The sequence below is a fragment of the Hypanus sabinus genome, chromosome 6 (genome assembly GCF_030144855.1).
Source record: "Hypanus sabinus isolate sHypSab1 chromosome 6, sHypSab1.hap1, whole genome shotgun sequence".
Taxonomy (NCBI): domain Eukaryota; kingdom Metazoa; phylum Chordata; class Chondrichthyes; order Myliobatiformes; family Dasyatidae; genus Hypanus; species Hypanus sabinus.
This window is the reverse complement of record NC_082711.1, coordinates 139,350,784-139,373,503: the sequence shown is the minus strand read 5'-3', so window position 1 is coordinate 139,373,503 and position 22,720 is coordinate 139,350,784. Positions and strand designations below refer to the sequence as shown.

The window sequence follows — 22,720 nt, the reverse complement described above, 5'->3', positions numbered from 1 at the left end:
TCAAGGGCAATTAGGGATAAGCAACAAATACTCGACTTACCAGGGACGCCCACATACCAGAAATGAATACATGAAGTCTTTGCTCAGCGGGAAGGCAATCTTTGGAATTTTTTACTGCAGAGGATGGGGGTGGCTGGGTTTTGTCCACCAGGCTGTTTAAAATTTAGATTAATAGATTTTTTTCAGCGTTAAGAAATGAAGGAATGGGGGGGGGGCTTGGATTAGAAACCGATATCATTGAAGGATCACAAATGTTCCTCTGGATGGTGGAACAGATCAGAGAGGCATGACTATTTATGTTTTGAAGGAAGCATTCTTGTAAGTGTGTACAATATAAACCTCCGGGATTAAATAAAAAGTCTCCAAGCCGCATTGTGACTGAGTTCAATCAAGTGACTCGACACAGCATTCAAAGAGTTAACAGAATGGCTACCAATTGAAGATGTGAGGTGAGTTCAATTTACTTGTCAGCTGTCCGCTGAACTGTGCCGGCGCCGCTGCGCTGCAAAAGTTAACTCTTGGATTTGTTTTTTTTTAAAAGACGAATTAGATATTGTTTGCGGAGGAGCGCTTTATCTGCCGACGATTCGGGACTTCCGCTGAGTGTGCACATTATGCTCTTGCAGAAGGTTTGCTTTCTTTCCTTACGGGATGGCGAACTGCGGACTCAGGGTAACAGTGCAGTCGGCCATTTGATGTGAGCGTATCTCTCTCTTTCCATGGGCCCCGTGGGAAGATCACATGGTCTCTCTCTCTGTAATCTACACCCAGAGTAGGGCATAGTAAAAACCCTGCAGCGCCTTTACATTTTGCAGATTAACCAGCGTGGTTATTTGGTGCATCCTTTTCATTAACGCAAATTAATATGGTTCTTTATTAGAATATATAAAAAAGCCCCCGAAATTTAACACTCCCTAATTGAGGAGTAGTTTATCCATGCGCACCCCCTCCCTGTATATTTCCGATTGTTTTCTTTGCGGGGTGGATGGGGCTGTTTTAATGGAAGAAAATGACGCGCGCGGTTTCACGCGCTCTTTCTTGTCAATTCCTCGTCTCCCCGCCCCCTTTTTCTCTCTTCTTGTCAATTTCAAGGTGCCGTAATTTGGCGAAAGAATGGGACATGTGTGTGCCTTAATCCGTATGTAAATTACAGCCAATGAAGGAGTGTGTAGGACTGGAGCTGGGATTAGCAGGGGCGAATGAGTTTCTGCTTTACTGGGATTAGAGAACAAAGGCTAGTCTGAGCAGAGCCAGCAAAAAAAATCTGCCAAACCGTGCCTACTCTGCAATCAGGACAAAAAGATACACCTTCAGCAAAAGACCTCGGATTGTAATTCTCAAAAAATCCAGAAAATCAAAAAAATAGATATCCGGATTGCTCTAAAGGAAAAAAAAACTAGGACGTTGGGAAGTTTTTTTTTATTTTTTTAAACACAAGGAACTCCTGTATGTTTGTATGTGTGTGTGTTTTTGGGAAAGAAGAGATCAGCGCTGTGGTGGGTCGTCTAAATTTAAAGGTGTAAGTAACAATAACAGAAACAAACCAGAACAAGTTGTCACAATGTTTCATATTTTAAAGATACATATTGTATCCTGCGGTGACACGTGACTTGCTTGGGGTGCAACATGCAGTTTGAGATCAGTCAGTCAGGATTTCAACCGAGTTCTGAGGGGGGGGGGTGCATTTTATGGAAGTCGCTGGTTTATTTAATCTGACATTTTATGCGCGGCACCCCTTCCCCCACTGGCGACTCTTGGCACTTCCAACTCCGATCTGTGCTGTGCAGCAGTGTGCTCTGTACCAGAGAGAGAGGGGGATGAGTGCACGCAGGCCGGGACGCTGCACTGTACCCGGTCATTCACCAGAGTCCGTCAGTTTTCAAATTCAATCGCAGTCGTTTTCCGCAGCTGGTGAGCAATCCCAAGTGATAAAACCATCGCTCCCGCCCGCACCGCCTCCAAGAACTACGCGGTGTTTATTCCCGATTTTTAACATCTCTGCAGGAGTGCCTGATTACACGAATTTATTGATTATTTAATTGCCTGAAATGTGCTTTTGCTTTCTTTTTATACGCCACGCTTTTGATTTTACTGACCATGACTGAGTTTGTTCCCTCTCCCTTTGACTGGCCCTACTCTCGTGTTATATTTCAGGGTTGTCGTCCTTTGAAAAACAGCCAATTTAAGGGGTTTCTTAAGGTCACAAGCTCTTCCGTGTCCTGTATTTGCTGACTTGGATGTTGTCCGTAAAACAGTGTTCAATAAAGCAGCAGTTTCTGCAGTTTTCTCTAGGATGACTGATGATATCAGCATTGAGGAAGGGAGGTGGGAGTTATCCAGATTTTCGGAGATTGTTGGGGGTCTTTCTGGGTAGTGAGGCAGTTTCCACATTGAAACATTGTTTAAGGAAAGTGTCAGTAAGCAGTGATCCTCAGGAACTGGAGTCAGTTTTTCTCCAGAGGGAATAGTTGGGCCACTGGCCTGTTTGACCTCCCCTCTAGGCAGTCTCTTAGAAGTTTCCTGAGCCAGTGCAGAGAGCCATGGTCACTTCTGACATGAAAATTTGGCATGGAGCGAAACTTGCACGGCACAGGATGTGGCAACACCAGCAAAGTGTACCCATTTGTGATTGCTCCTGAGAAGGTGACAGTGAGGCGCCCCACTGAACTGCTGCAGTCTGTGTGGTGAGGGTCCTCCAGAGTACTGGCACACTTCTCTCCTCTGTCTCCCGTCACCACCTCCCCCCCAACTACTTCACAGCCAGCCAGCACCTGTGAACTCCAGTAACTTCTGTGGGAAGTGCGAAAGTGGATTTGTGGAGGGAGTCCCCACCAAGCAGTAATGTGATCAGGCAATCCGTATTTAATTGTGTTCGTTGAGGGATAAATATTTAGCAGGAAACTCTGGAAGACTTCCTACTTGGAAAATGCTGTCTTCTCGTCCAAGGGATGTGACTTTGGACAGAGAGCAAGGGCCCTTTTGAAACTGTGAGGAATGAGCCAGTGTTTTCACGTTCAGACCCTCTGAACCTTCTGAGGGAGGCGAGGAGAGAGATGGACGGGAGTGCTGCCACAGAGACGCAGTTGCTACCTGATATGTAAGATGATGCAGTGTTACTGTTACATCTTGTCAAAGCTTCCAACACAGTTGGCTGCACTTGTTCTAAGGAGTGGGTTGTAAGTTCACTTTCTTTCTCCTTGGGCAGATAATGAAAGATGATGGGAGTTCAGAATTTGAGCAGAGCTACAGTTTGCTCTCTCTCACAGTTGTAAAAGAATTGCCTGGGACTGTACTTCTCTTGCTTTTGGCTAAACTGACACATCAATCGAGACTAGCAGCATTAAACATGTTTGTCTATTTATTCACAGGATGTGGCTATCAATAGCAATACCAACAAGAATTGCCCTTTTATAATTGCTCCTGAGAAGGTGATGGTGAGGAGCCTCACTGAGCTGCAGCAGTCTGCGTGGTGAAGACTCTCCACAGTGTTGTTGGGTAAGGAGTTCTGGCTATCTGCCTGTTATCATGTTGTGCACGATGAACCTGCGTTATTTCCTACCTCATAAAAGTAGCTGTAATTCAAGCTTGCCCTTATTGGCCGTGAAGTGCTTTTGTGAATTGTGAATGTATGCTTGTCGTCTTTTTATTTATTTGTAATGAGCAAGAGAACCTCAAGAATCCTCTTGGTATCAAGACCTTGCATTCCTTGGTGCTCTGCAGGCTGTGATTTAGATGTCACCTTTACAATCAATTTTTAAGAATTGTACTGACTATATTACTGTAGCACAAGGATTTCTTGGTTTCTCCCTTCAGTTTCTCATAAACCCTATTTGAAGGGCTTTGTTTGTCACGTGTATGGCGAAACATGCCGGGAATTGCATCGTTTTGCATGAAATCAAAACTGGGTGAGGATTGTGCTAGGTAACCCACATGTCTCGCCGTGCTTTCAGCACCGATGTAGCGTGCCCACAACTCGCTAACACCCACCGTGTATCTTTGGAACGTGGGAGGAAACCTGTGCTGTCATGGGGAGAATGTACAAACTCCTTACAAGCAGCAGCAGGAATTGAACTCTGGTCGTGCAGCCGTAAAGCATTATGTTAATTGTGGCTATGGGCTGTACCACAACAAAATTATGGTTGTTAAACCAGCAGCTTCTATTTTTACATCACTGTCAACAAGCTAAATACCCTGAGATGCTTCTCACAGGCAGAAAAATGTTGCAAACTTGCGGGTTGTCAAAGAAACATATTTTAAGACTAAATGAGAAGGAAAGGAGAGGTTTAGGGAAGGAGATCCATAGCATCAGACCTGGACAATTGAAGGCAGATGCACTTGTAGATGCTGCGGTTCGGTGAGCCATAGTTAACTTAAAGGGTTATAAGGCCGAATGAGGTATCTAAATTTGAGGGTGAAACCATAGAGGACATTTAAGTAAGGATAGTGAATAAACATAATTTGGTTGAATAAAGGTAGCAGAGTTGAGACAGCTTCAACCATGTGATTCATGAACCAACCTGCACAACCCTAATTGCAATCTCATTTTCCCTGCACTGTGACCACTTTACACCACAATGGATTTAGCTTCTTTTTTCTCTGATTGTGTTCCTTTTCATATGATTTTGCATAATCTCTGTTGTTCTTGTGCATGTTGTGCTTCAGGTGATACGTGCTGCCACAAGGAAACTCTTCATTGCACCTGTATAGATGAGCACTTGTGCACCTGACAGTGATTTTGAGCTCAAGTTAATGGAGGTAGAACACGGGTGGCCAGTCGGGAACGTATTGGAACAAAAATATGGGTTAGGGTTTCATCTGCACATGAGCTGTGCCAGAAGTGGACTTAGGCAGCCCCAGTATTGGTGGATATGTAGGCAGAGGCTCATAATTGGGTCATCAGGGCACAGATAATCTTCACTCTCATATAGTTGACAGGATGAGAAATGATGACGTGAATGTGGAAAATAGACCGTGAGGAGCTGAGGACAAATGGCTTTGATTTGCCTGATACAGTGGGGGCAGTGGTAATTTCTAAGGGAGTGATAAAGGTAAAGGAGGTGGTGAGGGGTGTACAGTCATGGAAAGGGGGAGCTGAGGGATTACAGGCTTATATTAAGTAACTAATTTCTTAAATTAAGCATTTGATCCCCTGCCTCATAGTTGATCGCAATGATCACATAATCATCTCATTTCTTGCTAACCCACCATTCTCTTGGACTTTGGTCAAAGTGCGTTATAGTTGTTGAAAAGCAATGTGACACTGTGTATTGTGTTGTTTCTCAGCCTGGCTCGCACATTATTGCCACTCACTACTGTAGCACCCTGTTAGTCTGATTCCCATACTCTAATCATGCAGTGACACAATCCCTGTTAATTAGGGTAAGGGCACTTAATGGAGTAAAGTTCAGAATCTGCCCTTTCAAATACTCTTGATTGCGTTTCTGCAGCGTACGGCCCAACTGAGATATCACTGCCCCACTGTATGTACCTTCAGGCCCAGAGTCAGGTTTTGCCTGAGCAATGACGATGTCATAACTTTCACCTTTATTGATCACATTGCTTGAGGTTGGACTTAAACAACAGATGATTGACTGTGATCGTTAATCCATAATGAAAATGGCAGAAACAAAGAAGTGTAGATAGTGTAGTGTGGAGTATCTGAAATATGGATTTATACCAGCTCCAAGCAACCAACAGTAGCCAATGAGACTGTTGTGTGAAAAAGTTTTTATTAAATGAAGCAATGAAACTGTCCAGGCTCCTTGAAGCGAACACACTCTGATAAAACAAACAAGACTTGGCTTGTGTTCAGTCACTTCGTGAAAACTTTCAGAAATGAAGAAGACTTCAAAAAAGATTTGCCAGTACTTCTGAACAAAACAGTGATGGTTTGCGTGCTTCATACAACATTTCAAGTTTATTGTTAACTGACTATGTATGACTAAATGAAACAACATTCCTCCAGACCACGGTTCACCCACACAGCTCATGAAGCTAAAATATTATATTATAAATAAGTTAATAAAATATAATTCAAAATGCCTGGAGTAAAGTGCAGCACAGATAAGCAGTAAACAGCTCGCTGTCCCAGTGACGAGACCTTGGTGGTGGCAGGGTATTCATTAGTCTCACAGCCTGAGGGAAGAAGCTGTAACCCAGTCTGGCAGTTCAAGTCCTGATGCTCCTGTACTTCCTTCCTGATGGTAGTGGGTCAAAGAGATTGTGGGATGGGTGGTAGGGATCCTCAACATTGCTTTGTGTCCTTGTTATAAAATGCTTCTGGTAAATGCCACAAATAGGGCTGAGGGAGACATCGAAGATCTGCTCAGCAGTTGTTACTATCCTCTGTGGGGACTTGTAGTCTGCTGCCTTGCAGCTTCCATACCACACAATGATGCAGCCAGACAGATTACTCTCAAGTGCCTTGCATGCCTCAGTCCCTTCAGAAAGTGGAGACACTGCTGTGCCTTCTTGAATAGTGAGGAGTTGTTGTGGGTCCAGGTTAGACTGTCTGTTATGTGCATACCAAGGAATTTTTTGCTCTTCACTCTCTCCATCTGCAACAGAGAGTGGTCAGTCTGTGTGGCTTCATGAAGTCCACAATCATCTCTCTTTGTCTTGTTCATGTTGAGACTCGAATTGTTGCTTTTGCACCAACCGACAAGCCTCTCCACCTCCTCTCTGTATGCCGACGTCATTGTTACCACTGTACTATCATCAACAAACCTGGTGATGTGCTTTGAGCTGACTCTGACTGTGCAGTTGTGAGTCAGCAGCGACTTGAGCACGCAGCCCCCGGGGGGCGGGGGGGTGCCACCAGTGCTCAGCGTGATGGAGTTTGAGATGTTGCTGCAAACTCTGACTGGGGTCTTTCTGTCAAGAAGTCCAAGATCCAGTTACAGAGAGGGGTGTTGAGTCCCACGGAGGAGAATTTACCCACCAGCCTCTGAGGGATGATTGTGTCAAATGCTGAGCTGAAACAAATAAGCAACATCATGGTGTATAAGGTATTATTTGCTTGGTGGGACAAGGCAGAGTGGAGGACTGAGGCTTTGGCATCATCGGTGGACTGGTCTGAGCAGTAGGCAAACTGAAAAGGGCCCAGTGTAGCTGGAAGGTGGGATTTTATACGATCCCAGAGCACTTCATGATTGTCGAAGTCAGTGCTGCTAGGCGGTAATTGTTTAGGCCAGTTACTGTTGTTCTCTTGGACAATGATGGTGGCTGCCTTGAAGCCTTCAGGCACAATGTGCTGTTTCAGAGACGTCCACGAAGACTTCCGTTAGCTGGACCGCACAGTCCAGTCCCTCAGTACCTGACCAGGTATGTTGTTTACCTCTGCAGTTCTCCGTGGGTTTACACTGGAGGGGATCCTCCTCACCTCAGCTGTGGCCAGATAGGCTGCTTGCTCCTCAGGGAGAGAGGGGGCTTCCCTTGATGTCACGTTTGGTCAAGTCGTGCAGAGAAAGCATTCAGCCTATCTGGGAGGGAGACATCACGGTTACCGAAACTTGTAGCTGGTTATGGTGTGTATACTGTTCTACATGTCCCACGCGTCCCTGGTGTCACAAAGGTGTCTCTGGATACTCGTACTTTGCCGTCCTGATGGGATGGGAGAGCGCGGCTCTTGCTGACCTTAAGAGTTGGTCTGTCCGCCGATCTGACGGCAGCACCCTGATCCCTAAGCCGACTATAAACCTCCCAGTCATCCATGGTTTCTCGTTTTCCTGGCAGTGTAGTGCTTAATCACAATAATGTCCTCAATGTATACAGATCCCACATATTGATCAATGTTGATGTGATGTTTGTAGATAGCTGTCTCCCTGAACGTGCTCCAGTCCGTGCTTTCAAAGCAGACCCGCAGCATTGAGCTGGCACCTTCAGGCTAGGTCCTGATCTCCCTGTGAACTGGTTTGACTTGTTTTACCAGTGGTCTGTATGCAGGGATTAGCAAATGGCTGTGTGGTCTGAGTATCTGAGGTGAGGGTGGTGCGGGGGAGGTGGTAGCCTTCTAGGCTGTACAAATGTTGGCATAGACCAGGTCTAACATATTCTCTGCTCTGGTCGCAAAGTTGACATGCTGGTAGAAGTTTGGCAGGATTGTTTTTAAGTTGGTATGATTAAAGTCAGCAGCTGCAATGAAGACTCCATTGGGGTGAGTGGCTTCGAGATTACAGATTGTTCGATAGAGCTCCTGCAACACTTCCCCAGCACTAGTACCGTGGGGGGGGGGGGGGGGGCCTAAACAGCAATAATCACAGTGGCAGTGAATAGAAGGGACTACACTTCACCATTTTTAAAACCCTATCTGCGGTGAGGAGATACATCTGTAGAGATACTATATTGGAGAACATGGTGCAGATGGAGTACTTTTGCCATGCTCACTTGGGATACAATTTGCATTTGTAGCGCACCTTTGGAAACTGGAGCATGAGTTTAAAATGGCATGAAATATAATTGGAGGAAATTGAAGATTTGGTAGGGGCATGTTGTCAGACAAGAGGAAAGTAGGTTTGGACGTGAAGTGGCAGTTGGAGTATTGAGGTAGTACTGACTGATTTGAAGAAGACAGAAGCAGTATTTGAGTGGCAATGTACCAACGTCAGTCAAGCTGGAAGACTGGTTAATGATTTAGTGGGAGCATCCGCCAGTTGGGACCAGTTTGGAGAGGGTAAAAGGGAAGGGACTAGAGGAGGATTTTTAGTATTGGACCTACAGAGGACTCCAGGGAAAGTTTGGTCCAGTTTCAGAGGCAACTGGTTGTAGTTGAAGTTGGCAAAATGGTGAGCCAGTTTGAAAAGACACCAAGCATAGGACTTGCACTAGGCAGTGTAATGGAGCAGGGACTTTGGAGTACATGGTGCATAGGCCCTTGAAGGGGGTGTCGCATACAGACAGGCTAGTGACCAAGGTATTTAGCTTGCTGGCATCTCGAGTACAGGGGCTGGGGCATTGTATTGCATACAGTTTTGCTCACCCTGTTGAAGGAAAAATGTAAATAAACTGGAAAGGGTGCATATGTGGTTGTTGTAAGCCTGGCCAGGCTAGATCTTCATCCCTTGGAATGTAGGAAAACCTTGTAGATTTTTTTTTAAATTTGTGAGAGGGATAGATAAAGTGGATGGTTATAGCATTTTCCTCAAGGCAGGGCAGTCCAAAATGAGGGAGCATAGATTTAGATTGAGATGGGAAAGATTTACAAAGGACCTTGCGGGCAACTTTTTCATATGGTGTGTACCTGGAGTGGTTGAGGTAAGTACAACAGGAAACATTTAAGAAGCACTTGGATGGGTACATGGAGGGGCAGGCCTTGGAGGAACATTGGCCAAGTGTAGGAAATTAGGACTGGTTGGGTGGTTGCTCCAAAATGCAGTGTTTCTAAAACCTTGGGCCTCTTGGAGATACAAATGAGTTTGGATGATTATAATTGCAGGAGGAAAGGGAAGGTGAATCAGGTTTATTATCACCGGCGTTGTGAAATTTGTTAACTTTACAGCAGCAGAAAATGCAATATTTGATCATAAAGAAAAAAAACTGAATTACTGTGTGTGTGTGTGTGTGTGTGTGTATACACATATGTGTAAAAATGTATAGATGTATATTAAATAGTGCAAAAATAGAAATTAAAACATAGGTAGTATTTATGGGTTCAATGTTCATTCAGAAATCAGATGGCAGAGGGGAAGAAGCTATTCCTGAATCACTGGGTGTGTGCCTTCAGGCTTCTGTACCTCCTCCCTGACAGTAACAATGAGTAGAGGGTGTGTCCTGGGTGACAGGGGTCCTTAATGATGGACACCGCCTTTTTGAGGCACTGCTCCTTGAAGATATCTTGGATACTATGGAGGTTAGTGCCCAAGATGGAGCTAAGCTTACAACTGTCTGTAGCTTATTCTGATCCGAAGCAGTAGCCCACGGTACTGGACAGTGATACAGTTTGTGAGAATGCTCTCGGTGGTACTCTGTAGAAATTTTCGAGTGTTTTCGGTGACAAACCAACTCTCCTCAAGCTCCTAGAACTGTATATCAAGATGTAGTACAGTGCTCTTCATTTCTCTTTCGACGATAAGTGCAATGTATGACCCGTCACAGTATAGCTGGATCCTTTTTGCGGACTTGGCACAAAACGTCGCTCCCAATGCTTGCACTTGCTGAAATGCACATTTCACAATTCTCAACTTATTTCTCTCGCATCACTTTAATTCCTCTTCCCCATGCCTAACAGTATTTTTTTCTCAGAATGCTGTCTACCAACTCCCTAATACTCCTTTCACTAGCCGGTGCACCTCCTCCATGAGTCTGAAGCAGCCTAGTTATAAAACCATTTCTCTCGGTTGGTTCGATCTGGTTACCCTGCACAGCATGGTCCCTGGGTCACACTGTCCTCCCTTCATGTGACTTTCACCAGGATTATACCAGATATAGAAGAAGAAAACTGCCTCTGGAGGATTTTGGGAGCAACTTATTTTGTTTAATGCCACGTCACAGTGCTGGTGAACACTTGACAAGGCATTGGTGAGTGAGTCTCGTTCAGGTTTTAGTTCTGATAAAATAGTCCCAGTTTTATTAAGTGTGAAATGATGGGAGGAGGTCTGCCTATCAACTTCAGTGGACCACGCTGAGCTGCTTAAACCTCTTCAATCTCACTTTAATGGGTAAGCCCTCCCGTCAGTATGCTGAGAGAGAATATACTGAAAAGGTACTCCTTTCAGCACAGGAAGTAATTGATGAAGATATTATTTTCCCCTTTCCTGCCCCCTAGAGAAAATCTGGGTAAGGCTGAAGGGATGGGAAGACTCGATCCTCTTTTTTTTAAACATGTGACTTGCAGGAATTGGGCTAGTTTGGGAGGGATTCTTGTTGTAATCCCAACGTCATGAACCATCCGCCTTACGAAACCACCTGATTGCATCTGGCGGTAAAGTGAGTCTTGGGATTGGGAAATGTGAGATTCTGGAGAAAATATTAAGATGAATTTGGTCTTTCTTTTTGATTAACTCCTCGGGAATATTACATTTTCCCAAGGTGGATTAGCAATCATTCTTGTTGTTTCCTCTGCCCTTTTGGTTATATCTTATCACAGTGAATTCAGTGTAGAGCATGCAAACAATATGCTCTGTTCGTCGGAGCTGATGGACTGTAACTGAAGCCCAGATGCTGGGGCTCTTGGTCTCAGGAGAATGCTGATCTTAACTACTTTTACAGTGGATTTGGAAGAGTTTGCTGCCATGTGTTGGAGGTGTCTTTAAGGTCCCTCTTGTATCAAAAGTATACAGAAATGTTGGGGGAGGGTGGTGGTGGTCAACCATGAGAATAGTTCCAGATTTTTATCTTCAAACACACCCAAAGCCCGTGCTGGCATATCGACGGTAATGGTAAATCAATGTTGACCTTTACTGCGATACGTAGGTGGTCCACAGTTTCTGAGGTGGATCTTTATTGCTGGAAGGGGAAGTGTGCAGTAGGGGCAGGCTGGTAGAGAGCCTTTGTGAATGTCAGGTGTGCACCTAATCTTGTCATTTAATGGCTGACTTTGGGACGTGATCTACCATTATGAGCAAGCTTCGCCTGCACACTGCAGTTTGATGGCTGAAGTTGGAGTGATCTTCATTCCAGAGCAAGTGAGGTGTAGGTTAAACAATCTTCTATTAGAACTGGGAACATAAAACAGTCCAGTGGAGGAACAGGCCATTTGGCCCACAATGTCGTTCTGGACCAGTTGAAGAGCAAATCAAAAACACCCATACACCAATCCCTCCTACCTACACAAAGTCCACATCTCTCCATCTTCCTTCCATCCAACATTTCTTAAAAGCCTGTAATACCTTTGTCTCTACCACCATACTAGTCAGCACATTCCAGGCTTGCATCACTCTCTGAGTTTAAAAAAAACTTAACCCTCACATTCCCTTTGAGCCTACTCCCTCTCACCTGCAATGTACATCCTCTGGTATTAGACGTTTCATACCCGGGGAAACTGATACTCCTTGTCTACTCTATCTGTGCCTCTCATAATCTTATAAACCTCTATCAGATCTCCCCTCAGCCTCCATCACTTCAGAAAAAACAACACAAGTTTATCCAGCCTCATGACAGCACATGCCCTCTAAACCAGACAGTATCCTGGTAAACCTCTTCAGCACCCTCTCCAAAGCCTCAACATCCTCCTTGTAGTGGGGCAACCAGAACTGTATGCAATAAATCCCTTGATTAGCTCCGCTTGCTTATTTGCTTACTTGGTCCCTTGGCTCCCAGTGGAGCATAGACCATCAATGACCTCCTGTCTCCATCCTCCTCTGAGATTGATGGTATGTTTGGAGTTCATCAAGGCTTCTAGAATCCTTTGTATCCACTATACAGGGAGTTGATTTATACAGCTTCATCAGAGCCCTATTGGCTGGCCTTGCCCATTTCCACTCTCACAGAACTAAGCCCTTTGGCCCATCTAGTCCATGCTGAATTATTTATCTGCCTAGTCCCACCAGCCTACACCGGGGTTGGACTTTAAGAGGCAGCTCCACTCCCACAAAAAGCTTATTGGAAGTGAAATGCAATATTGCAGGAAGAACACTTGAGAAATGTTTTGGCATTGATGATGCACCCAGTCAGTTCTGGGACTGGTTAAGGTAAAGCCTTACATACTATAATATAGCAGGTGATTCAGTTTCTGGACAGCCACATTTGAATAAGGATGCTCCAATGGCCTCTGGAATGATGGGGTCAAAAGGCTTTTGTGAAATGTCCCACGCACAGCGACTGGGGATTTGACCAAGTGGTGATTTGAAATGAAACTTCCGGCCTCTCCTTCACAACTGTCTGAGGCAGCAAGTCCTACTGCTAAAGCAGTTGGCTCTGCTCCACATCTTTTTTCCCTGACCTCAGATAAACCAACCTCACTTGCTCCCACACTGCTAGATAGCATTTAGTTGCCAAGGAGATGCAGGAAAGGTTGTTTAATACCCCGCAAGGACAGACCAGGTTAGTGGAGCAGCTGGCCTTTTGCAATCCGGTACTTCTGCACCCTAGTATATAACGTAGGATATCCTGGTGAAGACACGTCTTGACTTGTCTCCCTCCTATTGGCAGCCACTTCATTTATTTGTATTTGTTTATGAATCAACAGCACGTTTGTGCTTTGCCGTTCTGGGTGGTGTAATGATGGAATAAACTGTGCAGATAAAAAGATCAGGCTCTGAGAGATTAAACACCACAGTTACATTGTTCAAATACCACAAGATTAGTTTCCTAGGAGATGGATCACAGTCGCCATGGACACAAGGGTCCTGGAATTAGGATTGCGAATTTTCTACCCTAGTCACATAAATATAGAGGGACCTGAGGCATTGAGATAAAAGGACCCAGTATGAAGCCTGCAGCTTGTCTCAGACCCACTGTGTTCTGCACAGCTCCGCAACTACAAGAGCAGCACTCTGCAGTGTCTTCTCCCCCTGCCTTCGTAATATCATTCACGCATACATTTTCAGCACAAAGAGCGTGCGCCGAAAACGACGGCAGCTTCTTGGTCCTTCCTTGTGTGAGGAATTTCGAAAGCTCAAAGTAAATTTTATTATCAAAGTACATATAGTACATGTAACTATATACAACCCTGAGATTCATTTTCTTGTGGGCGTACTCAATTAAATCCTCAGCATTGTAACTATAACAGGAAAGATCAACCAGAGACAGCAAACTGTGCAAACACAAACGTAAATTGGGTGTTGCGGTTAGCACGACGCTTTACGGTCTGGGAGACCCGGGGTCAATTCTCGCTGCTGCCTGTAAGGAGTTTGTACTTTCTCCCCATGACCAGGTGGGTTTCCTCCGGGTGCTCCGATTTCCTCCCACAGGTAAGGTAATTGGTCATTGTAAATTGCCCCCTGAATAGGCAAGTGTTACATCAGGGATTGCTGGCCAATGTGACTGGAAGGGCCTTTTCCACGCTGTATCTCAATAGAATAAATAAGATGGTGAATCCCAGAAATGAGTTCGTTGGTTGTGGGAACATTTCAACGATTGGGCAAGTGAAGTTGAGTGTAGTTACGCAAACACGAGGAAATCTGCAGGTGCTGGAAATTCAAGCAACACACTCAAAATGCTGGTGGAACGCAGCAGGCCAGGCAGCATCTATAGCGAGAAGCACTGTTGACATTTCGGGCCGAGACCCTTCGTCAGGACTAACTGAAAGAAAAGATAGTGAGAGATTTGAGAGGGGGAGAGGGAGATTCGAAATGATAGGAGAAGACAGGAGGGGGTGGCGTGAAGCCGAGATCTGGAAAGGTGATTGGCAAAAGGGATACAGAGCTGGAGAAGGGAAAGGATCGTGGGATGGGAGGCCTTGGGAGATAGAAAGGGGGAGGGGAGCACCAAAGGGAGATGGAGAACAGGCAGAGTGATGGGCAGAGAGAGGAAAAAAAGGGGAGAGGGGAAATAAATAAATGAAGGATGGGGTAAGAAGGGGAAGAGGGACATTAACAGAAGTTAGAGAAATCAATGTTCATGCCGTCAGGTGGGAGGCTACCCAGACGGAATATAAGATTTTCCTCCAACATGAGTGTGGCCTCATCATGACAGTAGAGGAGGCCATGGATAGACATATCAGAATGAGAATGGGACATGGAATTAAAATGTGTGGCCACTGGGAGATCCTGCTTTCTCTGGCAGACAGAGGTAGGGTTATGGTTTGGGTAGGGGTAGTTATTCCCTTTTGTTCAAGAGCTTGATGGCTGAGGGGGTAATAGCTGTTCTTGAACCTGGTGGTGCAAGTCCTGAGGCTCTCATACCTTCTCCCTGATGGCAGCAACAGGAGGAGAGCATGACCTGGGTGGCGGAGGTCCCTGATCATGGATGCTGGTTTCCTGTGGCAGCACTTGTGTGGATGTGCCCAGTGGTGGGGAGGACATTACTCGCAATGGACTAACCCATAACTAGTACGTGTTGCAGAATTTTCCATTCAAGGATGTTGGTGTTTCTATGCCAGGCTGTATCAATATACAGAAACAATATACAGAATCTTCAGAAACTTTTTTAAAAAAAAGTAGAGGCGGTGTGGCACTTTCTTTGCAATGGCATTTACGAAGCGGGAGAGAACAAGTGCTGTTTAACTCCCATGATGTTTTGTTAGGCCAGCACCTTAATTTTGTGTGTCTGAAACGGTTTTCACATGTCCTTCAGGATTTGTCCTGCAAGGTGGACAATCCTTGCTGGATGATGAAGCTCGAGTGGGGCACGTGCTAGGCGGTGGAGTTCAGACTGGAGTAGTGGATGTCAATGCCTCACAGTTGTCAACTGCCAGATCAGTTCAAAGGCTGCTCCATACAGTGTACAATATAGTGGAGGGTATCCCCTCATATCATTTGATCTGACGGTGTTTATTTATTTATAGAAAAACAATGCAGATTAAACCGTTCCGGCCCTTGGAGCTGTACCACCCAGAAATCCCTCAATTTAATCCTAGCCTAATCATGGGACAATGTACAATGACCAATTAATCAACCCACCAGTACGCCTTTGGACAGTGGGAGGAAACCGGAGTAAACGTGCATGGTGCATGGGGAGAGCGTTCAAACTCCTTACAGGCAGCGGCAGGAATTGAACCTGGGCTGCTGGTACTGTGAAGTGTTGCGTTAACTATGACACTGCATTGAGGTCTCCCTGTCTGCCTCTCTGATATACCCCCGCTGGTTCTGCTCATCTGTCCAGTTTTATTCTTTCTCTCCGTCACTCCAGTGGGAACGGTGCATCTGGCCATTTCAGGGGGCACTTAATAGTTGATCGATCACTGAGAGCTACCACACAGAACACACCCCCTTCAACCCACTGTTATCACTCTCCCATCTTTAATAATGCTACATTCATCCTATTTTTAATTTGCCCAACATTTTTGCCAGCTACATGAGAGGCAGTTTATAGCAGTTAATTAATCCACCAATCTGCATGTCGTCTTGACTTGAGACAAAACAACAGCCCTTGGTGGAAACTCCACATGGATAGGACCTGAGGTCGGAGTTGAACCCACGTCTCTGGAGATGTGGGGTAGTAGCTCTGCCGTGTGCACCACAGTCCCACATTGGGAGGTTCAACAGGCCAGACTTTCTCCTTGAGGGACATTAGGGAATCAATCGTGTTTTCACAATAACTTGGTGGTCCTGCAGTCATAATTGTTGATGGCTAGTTATTTTAAAACATTGCATTATCAACTGAATTTAAATTTTGGGAACTGGCAATGGGTGTTTTGAACTCTGGTATAACACAGCACAGAAATAGGCCCTTTGGCCCAACTCATCCTTGCATCCTCTCTGCTAGTCCCAATTGCCTACATTCAGCCCATAGCCTTTCAAGCCTCTCCGTTCTATGTACCTATCTACGTGTCTCTTAAAAGTTGCATTTGTACTACCTCAACTACTTCCAAAGAAAACTTGCCAGGCATCTGTGAGAGAAAAACTTGCAGACCTAAGAGATTTGAGACTGAAGTGATTTTTCTACACGGGGCCATCATGGACTCCATGTGCTGAACAGCCTGTAGCAATTCGGATTCTACATGCTGCCATTTCTGCTGTGATTAGGGACTCAGACTATGCATTAATTTAGTTAAGGTATCAAGAGATCATTTTCTGGATGAGTTGGTGTTAATGGAGTACACAGTGGAAATGCTCATCTGATCAGGCGACATCTGTGGAGAGAGAAGCAGAATGAATTCTTTGGGTTAATTTAGTCCAATTCTAATGAAGGGTCATGAATATGAACCATTACCGGTATTCCTCTCTCTGCAGTTGAGATTGTTTGTAATGTTAACAGAATCAGGTTTATTATCTCTGATACTTGTCTGGTTTGATAGTTCAGGCCTGCCTGATGATTGCTGTGCCTCATAAATTGCAATTCCTTCGTTGTTGTTCCCCCACCACCCCACACACGCTACCCACCCCACCCTGCTGCTGTCTAAGCTTTCCAGCATCTACTCCCTGTGTTGATTTTACCATGAACTGCTATCAGAGTGGATTACTCCTCTGGGATCATTGGGAATAACGCAGCAAGTGAACAGGATAGTTCAATCACCTTACTTTTAAAGGGAATGAACTCAAAACTAACAGCCAGAAACATGAAGTCTGCAGATGCTGGAAATCCAAAGCAACACACATGGAATGCTGGAGGAACTCAGCAGGTCTGGCAGCATCTATGGAAATGAATAAACAGTCGACGTTTTGGGCTGAGACCCTCCTTCGAAAATAACAGTGACTAAGTTTTAGATACAAGTCAGGTTCAACAGATGCCTTTCATAACACTTTATTTATTGATAGATTGACGTACAATGCGGAATAAGCCCTTCTGGATGTACGAGCCTCGCTGCCCGATTTTATCCTATTCTAATCATGGGACAATTTAGAATGACCAATTAACCTACCAACCAGTATGTCTTTGGATGGTGGGAGGAAACCAGAGCACCCGGAGGAAACGCACACAGTCATGGGAGAACATACAGTCTCCTTACAGGCAACTGAGGGCATTGAACCTGGGTCATTGGTACTATAAAGTGTTGTGCTAACCACTATGCATGAGTCATTTAGACAGGCACATGAAAAGGCAAGGAAATGGGGTGGGGGGAAATATAGACGAGGTGCACCCAGATGGAATTAGTTTAGACTGATACCACGACTGTTCCTGTGCTGTATTGTTCTGTTGTGATGAGTGCTGAGCTTGCAGGACACCAGGGGTACACTTGCCAAGTATTAGCATTGCTAGTAAATGATAAATCTTCACCTCTTGCTTTATGCCAGCTGATTTTATACACAGTGACATAAAGGCAATAGACTTGTCCTTTCCTATTTCCTCACTGGCTGTGGCATTAGCTGATCTAAACTTAGCCCCCTCGTTTTACAAAGTTATTAGAATCCATCTGACTTTCTGGCTAGCTGTCAGCCTTTTCTGATTTTTATTCCTGTGCAGTAATGCTTGCGATTTCTTCACGTTAGAGGAGTTGTGTAAATGCAGGTTGCTTTTACCTTTTGGTCTAGAAGTGAGAAACTACCCTGCTCCCTCGTGCTGGATAGGTGGGTTGGATTACAGGTGCTCGACACTCTCAGCAGTTGATGGGAAGAAGGTGGGGGAGGCAGGGTCGAAGGAATATCAACTTGGGTATCACGTGATTCCTTTTAAAGTCTCATACTTGTTCTTGTTCAAAGAATGGGCCTTTTGAGGAAGATAGTGAAGGGTCGCTAGGGTCGATTGACAGTTGATGTAAGGTGGAGAGCACTCCGCCTGTTTTGGAGGCTCGGATGCTCAGGATTGAATGAGACTGCAGAGCATTGTAGACTCAGCAAACTCCATCACAGGCACTACTTCCCCCACCAGCAAGGACATCTTCAAAAGATGGTGTCTCAAGAAGCCTGCATCCATCATTAGGAATGTCACCACCTTGGACAAGCCCTCTTCTTGTTCCTATCACTGGGGAGGAGGTATGGGAGCCTGAAGACCACTTTAAACATTTCAGGGCCAGCTCCATCAGATCTTTGAACGGTCCATGAACATTACCTCTCTATTTCCTCTTTTGCATTATTTATTTTGTATTGTCACTTCTAATATTTTTTAAGCCTTCCGCTGTACTGCAACAGCACAACAAATTTCCAGGCGTGTGTTGGTGACAATACATCTGATTCTGATGACTCCTAAGTGGCAGTGTTGACCCCAGGAGAATGCTGGAAGGAGAATAGAAAGTATTACTCCAATTAATGCCACAATCTAGGATGATAACCTGATTTTCATCTCAAATCCTACTCAACATTCAACAGAAAAGATCTTTAGTTAGCTCTCATTTAATGTTGCTGATTAGAATGGGTTGTACAAGTTCAAAGGCACTCCTATGATTTACTTTGCAGTATCTTTGTTATATAATTGACCAGGTGCTCCAGTTTTCCGGGCTGAGCTCGGTGATCTCACTCCATAATTGCAGCTGGGATCCTTTCCATCGCTGTGCTCTGAATTCCTTCCTGCTGATCAGTTGACGTCCTGGGCAGAGATCAGTCTAAAACCATTTACTCTCTTTTCGTGTGTCAATGTGCAAATGTGATGTTGTACCCGTTTCCTCTATGGAAATAACTTTTAAAATCCAGAATGAAAAATTGTGTTTCTTTTCTACCCAAAGCAGTTTGCAAGATATTACCAAATATAAATGTAAATACGCATTCACAGTGAGCTGTTAATTTATAGCAACATCTCGGGTAGACGGCCACCCTCTGGCTGCAGGAACAGCGCCTTGTATTCCAACTGCGTACCCTCCAACCTGTTGGTATGAATATTGATTTGTTCTGGTGAACAAAATTTCTTTCCCCTCCCCCTTTCTCTATTCCCCACTTCTTCTCACCTGCCTATTATTTTCCCTGGGTCCCCTCCTCCTCCCTTTTCTCCTATTGTCCACTCTCCTCTCCTGTCAGTTTATTTCTTCTCCTGTCCTTGACATTTCCCACGTACCTGGCTTCACCTACTATCTTCCAGCTAGCTTCTTTTCCCCCATATTTTTATTAAGGCATCTTCCCCCATTCCCCCTCAATCCTGATGAAGGGTCTCAGCCTGAAATGTCGACTATTAACTCTTTGCCGTAGATGCTGCCTGAACTGCTGAGTTCCTCCAGCATTTTCAGTGTGTTGGGAAGGCCTTGTTAGGTGGTTGTATTTCCAAATTATAAACCGGCTCAGCCAGGCAAACAGGAGTAACTCGTCAATTATATAACAAAAAAAATTGTGAGGTAAATTGTAGGGGAACTTCTGAACTTGCAGAACCTATCCAGCATTAAATTTCATGGGCTTCAAAACAAGGGTATGTCATATGATGGACTCTAGTTAGGCTGATCATTTGTGTTATCTGAGCATAATTTGTCGGAGCTACCTGGAGAGAGAAATGTTTTTCAACCCTATCAATCTTTACCTGACCAAACAGGAGCTGTGGCAGGAAGCCTATATTAATATGGCAATACATTTAATTTAGAACAAGGCATAACAGGTTTTTTTTTTACATAATTAAGAGGAATGTAGCTGGACTATATTGCCCCGTGGTAAACTATAAAAGTTTCTATCAATCATTCTTATAAAAGCACAAATGATAGTTCCGTTTTCAGAGTAGTGCCTAGCTGGCATTGATCACTGATTTAATGTAAATGCAGCCATTAGCAGTGTAATGGTAATGGGTGTTCTATGAGCAAGTTAACCATGTGCCCATTTTGAACATCTGGTTCCATTTTAACTGGTGAAGGTGTGTGTGATAGCAAACTCTCTGCCGTTGAAGCATTGTGGCTGTGAGACCTCCAATCCGTTCCAGCGTATTTGTCTGGGTAACATTATATTTTTGATTGAATTAAATTCTCTGGTATTTCTTGAAAAAGAATTAGGGGGTTAAAACCGGTCTCTCAAGCAGAGCTGCAAACCATGTTGTTAAAATTGATTCTTTTGATTGATCCAACACTCTGCCTGAGGGTACATTATTTGATGGAATATGTTTTGCCAATATTGAAAGTGATACAAGAAGACAAACATAATGACCTCACTATTAACCAAAAAGCCTATTGTATTTCTTCAAAAGTAGTTCTATGAAGTGTTATTGACCAATTGCAGATGTTTTGTGTTGTATCTTGTGCGTGCCAGATCTTTATATTCCATATTAATTTACCACATAGAAGGAGGTCGTCTGACACATTGAATTTGTGCTGCCTCACAGAGCAATTCCATTCATCCTGTAAACTATTCTCCCCAAGTCCTCGTCCATTTTACCAACCAGGTACTCCAGGGGCAATCTACAGTGGACAATTGGCTACCGGTTTGCACAGATTTGGAATGTGAAAGAACTTTGCAGAGACCCACACAGTCACGGAGAGAAGTGCAGACTCTATGCAGGCAACACAAGAGTTCAGGGTTGAATCGAGACCGCGAGAGCTGTCAGTCAGCACCTCCATCAGTTGTGCTGATGTGACTCCTGATAGATGTATTTAAGTAGAAAACGTTATCAGGGTTTGATGCGTGTCTCTCTGAAGTAAACTGGTGGAGCATGCAAAATTGTATATGATCTGATGAACTGATTTTTACAAGAAGTATCATTTTAATCCTGGATTGCATAATTCCAGAAGGAACAGCCAAATTTCTGGACTTGTTGGAGACGCAATGCACTAAGAAAACCATCTTCATGCATGGGGACAAAAGACTGGTTTTCTAAATTGCTGGAAATCTACTGATGTTTCACTGTCCAAGATCTTGTTTTGAAGTCGGTTTACGGCCTTTTTGATTTTTTGTTAGTCTTGGAGGCTGGGCCATATCATGTGGGTTAGAGTTGAGAGTGATGTCACAGTTGAGTTCTTCGCCTCCATTCTTTTCTCCTGGGAAATGTTTTTCGCTGTTTGGACAACAGATGGGTACTGAGGAATTCAGTTATCCCATGGTTAACCATGAATTGCTTCATTCCTTCATTATCTCTGATTTAGGTTGTGAGTACTTTGTTGGTCATTGGCCTTTGGGTCCATGTCAAATTGTTTCTGTTCTCTTGAGGGATAATGGTTTTTCCAACCCAAGAAATTGCATTTCTGGTTAGTTACTGTGGTTTCTTGTTTTCATGCTGGTCGTGCTGGTATTTTCCTGTAGAGTAGCCTAGAATGTCTTCACACATCAGGGCAATCTGTAGACGTTGTGTGGCTTCTTTTGTATGGGGATCATCAGATTGTCTGTACAACACTACTTGAGGAAAAACTTTCTTTCTGGAGGAATAGAGACAAGCTAACCCCCTATTGACATCAATGGATCTGGGGTTGAGAGGGCGAACAGCTTTAAGTTCCTCAGTATACACATCACTGAGGACCTCACGTGGTCTCTACGCACCAGCTATGTGGTGAAGAAGACATGACAGTGCCTCTTTCACCTCAGACGGTTGAAGAAGTTTGGTATGGGCTCCCAAATTCTAAGAACTTTCTATAGGGGCACAATTGAGAGCATCCCGACTGGCTTTCATGCTGTGGGACCGTTTCTTGGATGGGAGCAGCTGGAACAGTTTGTGGTTGGGGTGACTGGGGTCCCCAATGATCCTTCAGGCCCTTTTTACACACCTGTCTTTGTAAATGTCCTGAGTATTGGGAAGTTTACATTAACAGATGTGCTGGGGTGTCTGCAACATTCTCTGCAGAGTCCTGCGATTGAGGAAAGTACAGTTCCCACAAGCAGTGATGCAGTGAGTCAGGATGCCCTCAGTTGTGCCCCTATAGGAAGTTCCTAGAATTTGGGGGGCTATAGCAAACTTCTTCAACCGTCTGAGGATTGGGTGAATGAGATTCGATGCAAGATGGGAAATAGACGGCAATAATCTAGTTGAACTTGGAGTTGTGTAGGTGCCAGCTGAGAGTTATCCAATAGACTGTAAAATGGTTAGGACGAGAAATAACATGAATATGGATGGACCTTGACAGCAGATGAACTGAAGTAAGGTTGGAGAATGACAATTAGGGATGAGGGAGGGTAATCAAAAGTGATTTGTGCTTGGAAGGTAACATTGAGAATATTGTGTATAGCTCTGGATCTAGTTTCTGTAAATGGGAATGAAATAATTGAAGAGGTTTCAGAGACTAGAAGCAAAACTGACTGTGATCTATAAAAAGAAACTTTTTACAATGAATTTGCTCTAATTGAAAGGGAACATGATCTGGGTTTTTAAATGCTGTAAAGAATACTAAGGTAGTTAAAACTAATTGCTTAACTCT

At 44.4% G+C, this 22,720-nt stretch overlaps 1 protein-coding gene across 7 annotated transcripts in view; it reads left to right on the top strand.

The window, feature by feature from the left end:
• Positions 1-305: 305 nt before the first annotated feature.
• The window catches only part of gtf2ird1 (GTF2I repeat domain containing 1), a 202,936-nt gene continuing 180,521 nt past the window's right edge, over positions 306-22,720 (top strand). Inside the window, exons 1-2 of one of the 7 annotated variants that reach the window (XM_059973054.1) lie at positions 306-449; positions 3,369-3,495. The gene's annotated coding sequence lies outside the window, so the exon portion shown is untranslated. Of the gene's footprint in view, positions 450-484; positions 630-1,043; positions 1,520-1,892; positions 1,912-3,368; positions 3,496-22,720 lie in introns of those variants that run through there. The other 6 variants (XM_059973053.1, XR_009512780.1, XM_059973056.1 and 3 more) reach the window with 6 other exon arrangements.